The sequence below is a fragment of the Somniosus microcephalus genome, unplaced genomic scaffold (assembly GCF_052327205.1).
Source record: "Somniosus microcephalus isolate GS21.2 unplaced genomic scaffold, FLI_Smic_1.0 scaffold843, whole genome shotgun sequence".
NCBI classification, from domain to species: Eukaryota; Metazoa; Chordata; class Chondrichthyes; order Squaliformes; family Somniosidae; genus Somniosus; species Somniosus microcephalus.
In genome coordinates, this window is record NW_028226030.1 from 1 (window position 1) to 14,732 (window position 14,732).

The window sequence follows — 14,732 nt, forward strand, 5'->3', positions numbered from 1 at the left end:
CCCAGTCTCTCTCGCTCTCTCTCTCCCCCCCAGTCTCTCTCGCTCTCTCTCTCCCCCCAGTCTCTCTCGCTCTCTCTCTCCCCCCAGTCTCTCTCGCTCTCTCTCTCCCCCAGTCTCTCTCGCTCTCTCTCTCCACCCAGTCTCTCTCGCTCTCTCTCTCCCCCAGTCTCTCTCGCTCTCTCTCTCCCCCCAGTCTCTCTCGCTCTCTCTCTCCCCCAGTCTCTCTCGCTCTCTCCCCCCCACTCGCGCTCTCTCTCCCCCCACTCACGCTCTCTCTCCCCCCCACTCGCGCTCTCTCTCCCCCCCCACTCGCGCTCTCTCTCCCCCCCACTGCGCTCTCTCTCCCCCCCCACTCGCGCTCTCTCTCTCTCTTCCAACAACAACATGCCCTCGAAAAAGCCTCGGCACCGCCGGGCACCCCCAGCTAGTTATATATATATAATAGATAGGTGCAATTTCAGTGAGTTACCATGTTACTGGTAGAATCAAAGTCCCTCCCACCTTTGGCTTCCCCTCTGCGAATCGCTCCCCCACCCTTGGTTTCTCCTTTTGTTTCTTTACTTGTCCCATTACCATCCTCTTTTGCCTTGCACCATGATCTATTTTGTCATTTAGTCTCTCCTGCCTTCCACCCTATCACAGACCTTCCCTTTTGTTTTTTCCTCCCCTCCTCCCTTTCCTGTCGCTGTACTTGCTTAAAACCTGTTACATCTCTAACTTTTTCCAGTTCTGACAAAAGGTCATCGACCTGAAATGTTGGGGGAATTATAACCTGGAGGAACACATGGATTTGGGTGCGGGTAGGGGGGTTAAAACCGTCAAAACTCCGAGCACATCGGGAAGCTGGCTCCAACCCACGAACTTCTGCGTTTAACTCAAGCGCGTTATGCTGCTTGCACGCAACCCTCTTCGGGGTGGCGGGTTGTCTATTAACATATGGTAATCCCTCAATTGGCGCAATATTTCAACAGTTTTAAATTTAACGTCGCATCGACAGACTTCCTGGGCTTCCACCATTGGAAACAAAGCGAGAACACAAAGGCAATTGAGGGGGCTGAATCAAACTCATGGAAACACTACAATACACACAGCTGCTTTCTTAGCTACTGGTGGGAAAGTGTTCATCCACAGTACTTTGGCTGAGAGATTACTTTCTACACTTTGGAGATTTTCTGAATCACAGCAGGATGGATGGCGCTTGGCTGCCTTTGATTGGATTTCAGGCGAGGAGCAATGTAACGTGAGACCTGCAGCTGGACATCAGAGAGGGGAGCAGCAGAGGGGGCACTACCCACGACACAGGGTGTACAGGCAGAGGCTGAGTTTCCTTGACATGTCCGAACAGCAGTGTTTCAGGAGGCTCAGGTTGTCACGTCAGGCGGTGGCAGACATCTGCAGCCTCCAAAAAGCAGGACAAATCCAACCCAGCCAATTACCACCTCAATCTCCACTCTCAATCATCAGCAAAGTGATGGAAGGTGTCATCGACAGTGCTATCAAGCGGCACTTACTCACCAATAACCTGCTCACTGATGCCCAGTTTAGGTTCCGCAAAAACCACTCGGCTCCCGACCTTATTCCAGCCTTGATCCAAACATGGACAAAAGAGCTGAATTCCAGAGGTGTGGTGAGAGTGACTGCCCTTGACATCAAGGCAGCTTTTGACCGAGTACGGCATCAAGGAGCCCTAGTAAAACTGAAGTCAATGGGAATCAGGGGGAAAACTCTCCACTGGCTGGAGTCATACCTAGCACAAAGGATGATGGCTGTGGTGATTGAAGGTCAATCATCACAGCCCCAGGACATCACTGCAGAAGTTCCTCAGGGCAGTGTCCTAGGCCCAACCATCTTCAGCTGCTTCATCAATAGCCTTCCCTCCAACATAAGGTTACAAATGGGGATGTTCGCTGATGACTGCACAGTGTTCAGCGCCATTCACAACTCCTCCGATAATGAAGCAGTCCATGCCCACATGCAACAAGACCTGGATGACGTTCAGGCTTGGGCTGATAAGTGGCAGGTAACATTCGTGCCACAGAAGTGCCAGGCAATGACTATCTCCAACAAGACAGTCTAACCACCTCCCCTTGACATTCAATGGCATTACCATCGCTGAATCCCCCACCATCAACATCCTGGGGGTCACCATTGACCAGAAACTTAACTGGACCAGCCACATAAATACTGTGGCAACAAGAGCAGGTCAGAAGCTAGGTATTCTGCGGTGAGTGTCTCACCTCCTGACTCCCCAAAGCCTTTCCACCATCTACAAGGCACAAGTAAGGAGTGTGATGGAATACACTCCACTTCCCTGGATGAGTGCAGCTGCAACAACACTCAAGAAGCTCGACACCATCCAGGACAAAGCAGCCCGGTTGATTGACACCCCATCCACCACTTTAAACATTCACTCCCTCCACCACCGGTGCACCATGGCTGCAGTGTGTACCACCTACAAGGTGCACTGCAGCAACTTGACAAGGCTTCTTCGGCAGAACCTTGCAAATGCACAACCTCTTCCACCTAGAAAGACAAGGGCAGCAGACGCATGGGAACACCACCACCTCCAAGTTACCCTCCAAGTCACACACGTAGAAACATAGAAACATAGAAAATAAGAGCAGGAATAGGCCATTCAGCCCCTCGAGCCTGCTCCGCCATTCAATGCGATCATGGCTGATCATCCAAATTCAGTACCCTGTCCCTGCTTTCTCCCCATATTTCTTGATCCCCTTAGCCTTAAGAAATATATCTAACTCCTTCTTGAATATATTTAATGAATTGACTTCAACTGTCTTCTGTGGTAGAGAATTCCACAGGCTCACCAATCTCTGGGTGAAGAAATTCCTCCTCATCTCAGTCCTAAATGGCTGACCCCTTATTCTGAGACTGTGACCACTAGTTCTAGATTCCCCAGCCAGGGGAAGCATCCTCCCTGTATCTACCCTGTCAAGCCCTTTAAGAATTTTATATGTTTCAATGAGATCGCCTCTCATTCTTCTAAACTGTAGGGCATATAGGCCTAGGCTACTCAATCCTCATAGAACAATCCCCTCATCCCAGGAATCAATCTAGTGAACCGTCATTGCACTCCCTCTATGGCAAGGATATCCTTTCTTAGGTAAGGAGACCAAAACTGTACACAGTACTCCAGGTGTGGTCTCACCAAGGCCCTATATAATTCACAGATCACAGAAATCACAGAAACCCCACAGTGCAGATAGAGGCCATTTCGGCCCATCGAGCCTGCACCGACACATGTCCCACCCAATCCCCATAACCCCTACACCAACACATATCCCACCCTATCCCCGTAACCCCACGTATTTAATCCCCCCTAACACTAAGGGTCAATTTATCATAGCCAATCAACCTAACCCACACATCTTTGGACTGTGGGAGGAAACCGGAGCACCCGGAGGAAACCCACGCAAACACAGGGAGAATGTGCAAACTCCACACAGACAGTCACCCGAGGCTGGATTCGAACCCGGGTCCCTGGCGCTGTGAGGCAACAGTGCTAACCACTATGCCACCGTGCTGTTGTAAGACTTCTTTACTCTTATACGCCAATCCCTTTGTAATAAAGGCCAACATACCATTTGCTTTCCTAATTGCTTGCTGTACCTGCATGTTAACTTTCAGTGATTCATGTATAAGAACACCCTGGTCCCGCTGAATATCAACATTTCCCAGTCTCTCACCATTTAAAAAATATTCTGGTTTTCTATTATTCCTAACAAAGTAGATAACTTCACATTTCTCCACATTATATTCCATCTGCCCTGTCTATATCCCTTTTCAGCCTCTTTGCGTTCTCCTCACAACTTACTTTCCCATCTAACTTTGTATCATCAGCAAACTTGGATACATTACACTCAGTCCCTTCATCTAAGTCATTGATATAGATTGTAAATAGCTGAGGCCCAAGCACTGATCTTTACGGTACCCCACTAGTTACAGCCTGCCAACCCGAAAAAGTCCTGTTTATTCCTACTCCCTGTTTTCTGTCCGTTAACAATCCTCAATCCATGCTAATATATTACCCCCAATACCATGAACAGTAATTTTGTGTGATAACCTCTTGTGTGGCACCTTATTGAATGCTTTTTGAAAATCCAAATACACCACTGCTTCCCCCCTATCTACCCTGTTGGTTACAACCTAAAAAAAAAAGTGAGATCTGTGGAGGATCACCTCACCTCCAGCTCTCTCCTACTCCCTGGTATTCTGTGCTCACTTCTCCTGCAAGGAGGGAAAGAACAGACCTATGAGTGACTGTAATGGCATGTGTTTACCTGATGGATGTAGCGCATTTGATGAGGGTGACTATCAGGGAGAGGCATGAACTTGTATAAGGATGAGCATCCTGTTATGTATTGTGTGTTCTCCTCCCACCTGTGGTGGCGCTGTCACAGCAGATAAATGGTTGGGTGTTCTCTTGGTTAAGTTTAGCTCTCTTTGTTCAGAACTCTCCAGAACTTTCCTTTCCTTCCTGAATAAAGCACTTCATGTTTGAATCTCTGGGTTCTGAGTTCTAATTGTGTCTAGGTAGAAAGGTACCGACACAACAAAGTGGCGACGAGGATCGGATGAATCTGCGTTGTGGGAACTTTCTTGGCAAACACTCAGAACAGAGATTGCAGCATCACATTAACATTACGGGTGCAGTGAGTAAACAGAAATTTTAATTTGAAATGTGAGATGGCTACTATATTAGGAAACATCGGTGATTTTGATGAAAATGTGGAGCAATGGAGCGCTTATTCGGAACGTTTTGACTATTTTGTATTGGCGAATGCAGTGGCAAACGAAAAGGTCGTGCCTACCTTTTTGAGTGTAATGGGGCCAAAGATATTCAATTTACTTCGCAGCCTTGTGCAGCCAGATAAGCCAGGAACTAAAACATATAAGCAACTAGTGGAAATTCTTGGAGCACAATTTTCACCAAAACCTCTGGTTATTGCTGAGAGATTTAGATTTCACAAACGGAATCAAGAGGAGGGGGAATCAGTGATGATGTTTATTGCTGCTTTAAAAAGGTTGTCAGAACACTGCGAGTTCAAGGAGTTGCTGAATGACACCATTAGAGACAGACTTGTGTGTGGTCTGCAAAGTGCAGCCACACAGAAGCGCCTTCTTACTGAGGACAACCTTACTCTTGAAAAGGCCATTGAAGTTAGTGTCTCCATGGAGATGGTGGAAAAGGAGGCTCACCAGTTGAGTTCAACAGGAAGAGTTCACAAGGTGTCGTCTGAGCCTAAAGGTGCGCGGAACGGCACATGTTACCGTTGTGGGAAAACGGGCCATCACGCTAATGACTGCTGGTGTACGGAGCTGGAATGCCGAAATTGTGGCAAAAAGGGTCACATTGAATGTGCCTGTAGAGGTAAAAAAAGAACAGACAGAGCTGGGAAGCATGAAAGCAAAATGTCTGTATTTGGACAAGAGAGGAAAAAGAGTGTTCATTCAGTGCAGTAAGATGGAACAAGCAAAACAGAGGGGAGCGACACCTCTGAGGAGGAAGAGGCGCACATACTGACGGTTGCAGGTGGTTCAAATGGCTACTGGGTGTCACCACTAGTGGAGGGACAATCAGTGCGGATGGAGGTGGACACAGGCGCGGCTGTGTCCCTTGTTTCAGACACTGTCTACAACAAAATGCAAAAGCATCTTACCCTTCAGCCAACAAACATTGTGCTAAAGACGTATACCGGCGAACCTGTGGCCATGAGAGGCGCCATTGAGGTGACAGTTAAATTGAACGGACAGACTGCGAAACTGCCACTATATGTGGTAAAGGGAAATTACCCATCACTACTGGGACGTGCGTGGCTAGAGAAAATCACGCTGGACTGGCCTGCAGTCCGCATGATGTCAAAAGGGGAGTCAGGTCTGACTGCAGTGTTAAACAAACATGCAGAACTCTTCAATGGGGAATTTGGGAGCATGAAAAAGATCAGCGTGAGACTGGACATTAAACCTGACAGCAAGCCGAAGTTTCACAAAGCCCGACCTGTACCATATGCAATTAGGGCAAAAGTTGAGGCTAACTTGGAGGCCTTAGTCGAGAATGGAGTCCTGGAGCCTGTGAGCGTGAGCAAATGGGCCACACCCATTGTTCCTGTCCTGAAAAAGGATGCATCTGTTCGAATCTGCGGGGATTTTAAAGTGACTATTAACCCGGTGCTGTCTGCAGAACAGAACCCTCTTCCCCTCATTGATGATCTTTTTACGGGCCTGGCCGGAGGGCAAAATTCAGCAAAATAGACTTATGCCAGGCTTATCTACAAATGCATGTCGATGACAAATCAAAGGAGCTGCTGACAATTGTGACACACAAGGGGCTATACAGGTACTGCCGCCTTCCGTTTGGAATTACGTCGGCCCCTGCTCTATTCCAAAGGGCAATGGATCAGATTTTGAGTGGACTGCCAGGAGTCCAGTGCTACCTGGACGACATCCTTGTCACTGGGACAAATGAGGAGGTTCATCTTCTGAACTTGGATGCGACACTACAACGACTGAAAGAGTATGGACTCAGAGTTCGTAAAGACAAATGTGAATTCTTTCAGTCTTCAGTTGAGTACCTGGGGCGTGTGATTGACGCTACTGGCCTGCATAAGGCGCTGTCAAAGGTCAAGGCAATCGTGGAGGCCCAGCACCCCAGAATGTGAGCCAGTTACGTTCATTTCTGGGGCTACTGAACTACTATGGGAAGTTTATTCCAGACTTAGCAACATTGCTGAAGCCGTTACATCAGTTGCTATGTCAAGGCAAAACATGGAAATGGGCTGAACTGTGCAATGAAGCTTTCGCCCAAACAAAGAAAGCATTGCTGAAATCGGAGGTCCTGACACACTTCGACCCAAAGCTACCCGTGCAGCTAGCATGTGATGCATCACCATATGGTGTGGGAGCAGTCATATCCCACATCATGCCTTCTGGTGAAAAGAAACCTATCGCCTTCGCATCACGCACCTTGAACAAGGCCGAGAGTAACTATGCACAGATTGAGCGCGAGGCCTTGGGAATCGTTTTTGGAATTCAAAAATGTCATCAGTACCTGTTTGGGAGAAGGTTCACACTCCTGACGGACCACCGTCCATTGACCTCAATCTTCAGGCCCCACACCAGAATTCCGTCTCTTGCTGCAAGCAGGATGCAAAGGTGGGCTTTACTGTTGTCAGGACACACATACGACATCAAATATCGCAAATCAGACTTGCACGGCAACACAGACGGTCTCTTGAGGCTACCCTTGCCTGTTACTCCCCCAGAGCCTCATCAGATAGACATCTTCTACTTTAGACAAGTGGAGGGAGCACCTGTCATGGCAGTTCAGGTGCGAAGGTACACCCGCAACGATCCAGTCCTGTCTGAGATAATGGACGATGTCATTCGAGGGAGAGCCATAGGAGATTCTCCTAGTTTGAAACCTTACGTTTCAAAAAGAAATGAGCTCTCCGTCCAGGCAGGTTGTCTTCTTTGGGGACGCTGTGTCATCATTCCGCCACCTCTGAGGGAACCTATACTGCAACAACTTCATACAGGCCACAGTGGGATGGTTCGGATGAAGGAAATGGCAAGAAGCTACTTCTGGTGGCCAGGTCTCGATGGAAATATTGAGGAGAAAGCCAAAACATGTTCCCCATGTCAACATGTTCCACAACTGGCAACACTACATCCCTGGGATTGGCCTGCAGACGTGTGGCAGCGAGTACATGTGGACTTCGCCGGTCCTTTCGAAGAGAAGATGTTTATGGTGGTTGTGGATGCTCGTAGCAAGTGGCCGGAGGTCGCTGTGATGAGGTCTACCATGGCAGAGAAAACAATTGAGAAACTTGGTGAGATGTTCAGCCGTTATGGCTCACCGGAACAACTCGTAAGTGACAACGGTCCACAATTTGTATCACAGGAGTTTGCAACCTTCCTGCATGTGAATGGTGTCCAACACATCAGGTCTGCGCCCTATCATCCCTCTACTAACGGCCTGGCAGAAAGGTTCGTGCAAACTTTGAAGCACGCCTTGAAGGCATCGCAAGGTCAGGGCTCAATCCACCAACATTTGAACAGCTTCCTGTTGTCCTACAGGAACGAGCCGCATGCCACAACCAAAACTTCCCCTGCTTCGCTCATGATGAAGTGGCAGTTGCGGACAAGTTTTGACTTACTCAAGCCTCCAAGGGCAGAACAGGTTGTCCATTGTCAACAACAAGCTCAAGTTGAAAAGAGAGATAAAAGAGCCAAGGAGAGACGATTTCATCCTGGAGAGCACGTCCTAGCTCGAAACTACAACACTGGACCCAAATGAGTTCCTGCTACGGTGATCGTGCAGACGGGCCCTGTGTCTTACACGGTTGAGACTGCCGAGGACATCGTCTGGAGAAGACACACAGATCAACTGTTGCTAGGAGCAGAGACAGCCACAGAGGCTCCAACGGCTGGTTGGCCTGAACTGTTTCCGGATGATACCGCAAACCAGCATCCTTTGCCACAGTGCTCTTCTCCAACACAGGAAGTCATAGAGACTGTTCCACCTGTGCAAACTCCTGACTTTCGACTGACACAGGCACCTTCTCCATCCAGGCCTGTGTCAATGCCTACTGCTGTGGAAGCCAGCGATGACCGCCGGTATCCTGTCAGAGAGCGGCGGCCTCTAAGACGCTTGGATCTGTAGGCTTAGTGACTTACCCACAAGACTGGGGCAGAATAAACCCCAGGGTAAAGTCAGGGTTTGAGGCAGTCTACCTCTACCCTTGGTTAGTTGAGTGCATTGAAAGTAACTTACTTGTTGAGGAATAATGTGGACCTTTCATTTAAGAGGGGAGGAATATGTTATGTATTGTGTGTTCTCCTCCCACCTGTGGTGGCGCTGTCACAGCAGATAAATAGTTGGGTGTTCTCTTGGTTAAGTTTAGCTCTCTTTGTTCAGGACTCTCCAGAACTTTCCTTTCCTTCCTGAATAAAGCACTTCATGTTTGAATCTCTGGGTTCTGAGTTCTAATTGTGTCTAGGTAGAAAGGTACCAACACAACACCTCCAAGTTAATACTGGGGCCATTAACTCTGTTTCTCTCTCCACTGATCTTGCTGAGTCTTTCCAGCATTTTCTGTTTTTATCTTGGTTTCCCCTCTTCCCCACCTTCTGTTTCCCCATTCCCCACCCTCGGTTTCCCCTCGTCACCTACTCATGGGTGGCCTCCTGCTTCCCTGAACTTCTCACACAACAGCTGGTGAAACCATGAGCAAAAATACTGAACGACATGGGTCCCAACCTTTATAATGTAATTACAATAACACTTGCAGACGTCATGTGATCAAACCTCTAGCAATGGCGGGTGGGGGGCAGAATAACCTGGGGCAAGGGGAGATAACTGAGTGGGGGGAAGAGATACCTGGTTGAGGTGGGGGAAGATAAGCCAAGGGGTGGTGGAGGGAGATTTCTGGGGAGGACGGGAAGATAACCAGGGTGGGGTGTGGGGCAGCAGGTGGAGGGAGATCACTGCGGGGGTGGCGGTGGGGAGGAGAGCGGTGATAACCAGCGGGGGTGAAGGGAGATGACTGGGGGGGTGCGGGGGGAGATAGAAAACTGAGATCAGAGGGGTTCAAAGGTAGAAAACTGGGGTCATGGGAACAACAGCTAGATATCTTTTTTAAAGGGTCATTTATGATTAAGTTTGAAGTGATAATGGCCGGGGGGGTTGGGGGGGAGGCGGGGAGAGAGGGTGCAGGGAAAGTCCTCACCATCTCTGCCGTCTCACTTTACCAATCAGCTGAAAACCAAATTCTTCCAAGTGGTGGCAAAGTTAACAGGCTGTGAGGCCTGCTGTAGGCCAGAGCAGGAAGCCCCAAAAGCCACTGAGCAAGCAGCGTCTCTCAGCCAAAAGGTTTCCACGGACAAATGTTTAAAATCTAGCAGTTCAAAATGTAGCCACAAATTCGGCCTTTCCTTTTAAACTTTGGTTGGCTTTCCTCAGAGCTGGCTCAGCACCAGAGGAGAAAAGACTACAATTCCCAGGGTGCCTTGCCCATTGTTACTGCTGTTGCTAGGGACTGGTTGCTAAGCTCTGGTTGCCAGTTAAACAGAGGCTTCCAGTCAGCCAGACAGGCCCTGAAGTGGCAAAGAAAGCACTTGCAACCTAAAGGGGAGGTCTCAGAAACCAACAATTTATACTGTTTAACAACACACAAAGGTAAAGGATCATTGTTAAAATTATTTCAAGTTATTATGGTGTGTGAGTCAGTTGTTCTATTTCAATAATGTAATGCATGTGTGTCAGCCGTGGCTCCATTGGTCGCACCCTTCCCTCCAAGTCAGAAGGTTGTGGGTTCAATCCCACTCCAGAGACCTCAGCACAAAAATCTTGGCTGACACTCCTAGTGTTCTACTGAGCCCGCTGCACTCTCGGGAGGTGCTGTCTTTTGGATGAGATGTTAAACCGAGGCCCCGTCTGCTCTCTCTAAAAGATCCCATGGCACTATTTCGAAGAAGAGCAGGGGAGGTGTCCTGGCCTATACTTATCCCTCAATCAACATAACAAAAACAGTTTTTCTGGTCATTATCACATTGCTGTTTGTGGGAGCTTGCTGAGTGCAAATTGGCTGCCACGCTTCCCACATTACAACAGTGACTACACTCCAAAAAGTACTTCATTGGCTGTAAAGCGTTTTGGGACGTCTGGTGAAAGGCGCTATTTAAATGCAAGTCTTTCTTTCTTAACCTAGTAAGGTAGCTCAGTCTGAAAGTGCTGACAGTTCTGTAGGCTGCACTGGGTTTGATACTGGTTTCTATTATTTAGTTTGAAAAAAAGAAAGACAAGGTCCCACAAACAGCAATGAGATAATGATCGGATAATTTGTTAGGGGACAAAAGCAAAATACTGCGGCTGCTGGAAATCTGAAAAAAAACAGAAACTCAGCAGGTCAGGCAGCATCTGTGGAGTGAGAAACAGAGTTAACGTTTCAGGTCGACGACCCTTTATCGAAGTGGAAAAAGTTAGAGATATAACGGGTTTTACGCCAGTACAGAGGCAGGGAAAGGGGGAGGGGAGCAAACTACAAAAGGGAAGGTCTTTGATAGGGTGGAAGGCAGGAGAGATTAACTGACAAAAGGGAAAAGGAGATGGTAATGGAACAAGTAAAGAAACAAAAGATGGGTCTAGAGGAGATGTAAATGAGAATAGCAGAATCACCACCAACAGCTACGGTCCAAAAAATGGGGGCAGAGGTTATGATCTGAAATTGTTGAACTTAATGTTGAGTCCGGAAGTCTGTAAAGTGCCTAATCGAAAGATGAGGTGCTGTTCCTCGAGCTTACGTTGCGCTTTATTGGAACAGTGTAGGAGGCAGAGGACAGAGAGGTCAGAGTGGGAGTGAGGCAGAGAATTAAAATGGCAGGCGACTGGAAGATCAAGGTCACGATTGCGGACTGAATGGAGTTGTTCTGGAAAGCAATCACCCAATCGTCGTTTTATCTCCCCAGTGTAGAGGAGACCGCATCGTGAGCAGTGAATACAGTATAATAAATTGAAAGAAGTACATGTAAATCGCTGTTTCACCTGGAAGGAGTGTTTGGGGCCCTGGACAGTGGGAAGGGAAGAGGTAAAAGGGCAGGTGCTGCCTCTCCTGTGCTTGCATGAGAAGGTGCCGTGGGAAGGGGAGGGGGTGTTGGAGGTGGTTAAGTAGTGGACCATGGTGTCACGTAGGGAATGATCCCCTGAAAGGGGAGGTGAGGGGAAGACGTGTTTGGTGGTGGGATCACGCTGGAGGTGGTGGAATTGGCGGAGGACGATCCTTTGAATGTGGAGGCTGGTGGGTTGAAAGGTGAAGACAAGGGAACACTATCGAGTTTCTGGGAGGGAGGGGAGCAGAAGTGCAGGAAATGCAATATATATGGTCGAGGTCAACGCCATACGCCGCCACATGAACGCTCTCGACCTCTCTCTTCAGCAGCCCCGACGCACTCTATCTCAAAGCTGTCCACAGTTCCATTTCATCCTTCGACTCATCCGACGCTTCAACAAAAAACTTTTTTTCTTGCTTTCTGATCGCAAGCTTCATCAACTCTTGAACACCAACCCCCCTCCGGAACCTTCTTCCCCTTCACTTTCCTTTGACCCAATCCCTTCTTCAAATCTCACCCCCTGCCGTGTTTTCACTATCCCCTCTGACCTTCCCCTCTCTGACCCCGAACGATCAGTCCTCAGCAAAGGCCTGAGCTTCATCCCCTTACTCCCCCACCTCAGTGAATTTCAAGCTTGGCACGATGCTGAGCTCTTTTTCCGTCGCCTTCATCTCCGTGCCCACTTCTTTGGCCAGGAGTCTTCCCCCCACACAGCTGACCCTTTCTCCTGCTTTCTAAATTCTCGTTCTACCTGGACCCCTCCCTCTGGCCTCTTACCCTCTCTAGATCTTGTCATTGCAAACTGCCGGCGTGACATCGGCCGTCTCAATTTCTCTGCTCCCCTCTCTCACTCCAACCTACCTCCCTCTGAACTTGCAGCACTCCGTTCTCTCCGATCCAACCCTAACATTATCATTAAACCTGCTGATAAGGGTGGTGCTGTTGTTGTTTGGCGAACCGACCTCTACCGTGCGGAAGCTGAACGCCAACTCTCTGACTCCTCCTCCTACCCCCCCTGGACCATGACCCCACTAGCAAACATCAAGCCATTGTTTCCAAGAGTGTCACTGACCTCATCTCCTCTGGAGATCTTCCCTCCATGGCCGCCAACCTCATTGTCTCCCAACCCCGCACAGCCCGCTTCTACCTCCTTCCCAAGATCCACAAACAGGACTGCCCTGGTAGACCCATCGTTTCAGCCTGTTCTTGCCCCACGAAATTTATCTCTTCCTATCTCGACTCTATTTTTTCTCCCCTTGTCCAGCCTCTTCCCACCTACATTCGCAACTCTTCCGACACCCTCCGTCACTTTAACAGTTTCCAGTTTCCTGGCCCCAACCATCTCCTTTTCACTATGGACGTACAATCCCTCTACACCTCCATCCCCCACCAGGACGGCCTGAGGGTGCTCCGCTTCTTCCTTGAACAGAGGCCCAACCAGTCCCCATCCACCACCACCCCTCTCCGCCTGGCTGAACTTGTTCTCACATTGAACAACTTCTCCTCTGGCTCCATTCACTTCCTCCAAATTAAAGGTGTTGCTATGGGAACCCTCATGGGCCCTAGCTATGCCTGCCTTTTCATGGGATATGTGGAACATTCTTTGTTCCAGTCCTACTCAGGTCCCCTCCCTCACCTCTTTTTCCGGTATATCGATGACTGTATCGGTGCAGTCTCCTGCTCTCCCCCTGAACTTGAAAAGTTCATTCACTTTACTTCCAATTTCCACCCTTCCTTCACCTTCACATGGTCCATCTCTGACTCTTCCCTTCCTTGACTTCTCCGTCTCCATTTCTGGCGATCGGCTTTCGACAAACATCCACCACAAGCCCACTGACTCCCACAGCTACCTGGACTACACTTCCTCCCACCCCGCTCCCTGTAAGGACTCTATTCCATTCTCCCAGTTTCTCCGTCTCCGCCGCGTCTGTTCTGATGATGCCACCTTCCATACCAGTGACTCCGACATGTCTTCCTTTTTCTTCAACCGAGGATTTCCCTCTACTGTGGTTGACACGGCCCTTGACCGTGTCCGTTCCATTTCCCGCGCTTCTGCTCTCACCCCTTCCCCTCCCTCCCAGAACCATGATAGGGTTCCCCTTGTCCTCACTTTCACCCCACCAGCCTCCACATTCAATGGATCATCCTCCGCCATTTCCGCCACCTCCAACGTGACCTCACCACCAAACGCATCTTCCCCTCCCCTCCCCTTTCAGCATTCCGAAGGGACCGCTCCCTCCGCGACACCCTGGTCCACTCCTCAGTCACCCCTAACGGCCCTTCCCCTTCGCCTGGCACCTTTCCGCGCAAGCGCAGGAGATGCAACACATACCCTTTTACCTCCTCCCTTCCCACTGTCCAGGGCCCCAAAAACTCCTTCCAGGTGAAACAGCGATTTACTTGTACTTCTTGCAATTTAGTACACTGTATTCGCTGCTCACGATGCGGTCTCCTCTACATTGGGGAGACCAAACGCAGATTGGGCGGCCGCTTTGCGGAACACCTCTGTTCAGTCCGTAAGGGTGACCCTGAGCTTCCGGTCGTCTGTCACTTTAATTCACCGCTTTACTCCCACTCTGACCTCTTTGTCCTCGGCCTATTACACTGCTCCAATGTAGCTCAATGTAAGTTCAAGGAACAGCACCTCATCTTTCGATTAGGCACTTTACAGCCTTCTGGACTCAACATTGAGTTCAACAATTTCAAACTATAACCCCTTCCCCCATTTTTCATGCTGTATGATTTTGCCATTCCCATTTGCAACATTTTATCTTTCCTGCCTCTTACAAAAGCACAGTATGTTCCTTCAATTCCTTCCACCCCCGCCTCCCCCCCCCACTGTCTCTGCACCTGCCTAATATCTGTTACATCTTCAGCTTTTTCCAGTTCTGATGAAGTATCCCAGACCTGAAACATTAACCCTGTTTCTCTCTCCATGGCCTGCTGAGTTTTTCCAGCGTTTTCTGTTGTTATTTCAGATTTCCAGTATCCGCAGTATTTTGCTATTATATATGGTCGAGGGTTCTGTCAACCGCGGTGGAGGGGAATGTTCGGTTGAGAAAAAAGGGAGACATATCAGAAGCATTGGTGTGGAAGGTAGCATCGTC

At 49.1% G+C, this 14,732-nt stretch overlaps 1 protein-coding gene across 1 annotated transcript in view; it reads left to right on the forward strand.

Annotated features, from left to right (window-relative positions):
• The first annotated feature begins 10,085 nt into the window (after positions 1-10,085).
• LOC147081053 (dynein regulatory complex subunit 7-like) overlaps positions 10,086-14,732 on the forward strand; it is a 72,520-nt gene continuing 67,873 nt past the window's right edge. The window contains exon 1 of the mRNA XM_085980984.1: positions 10,086-10,195. The gene's annotated coding sequence lies outside the window, so the exon portion shown is untranslated. The remainder of the gene's footprint in view (positions 10,196-14,732) is intronic.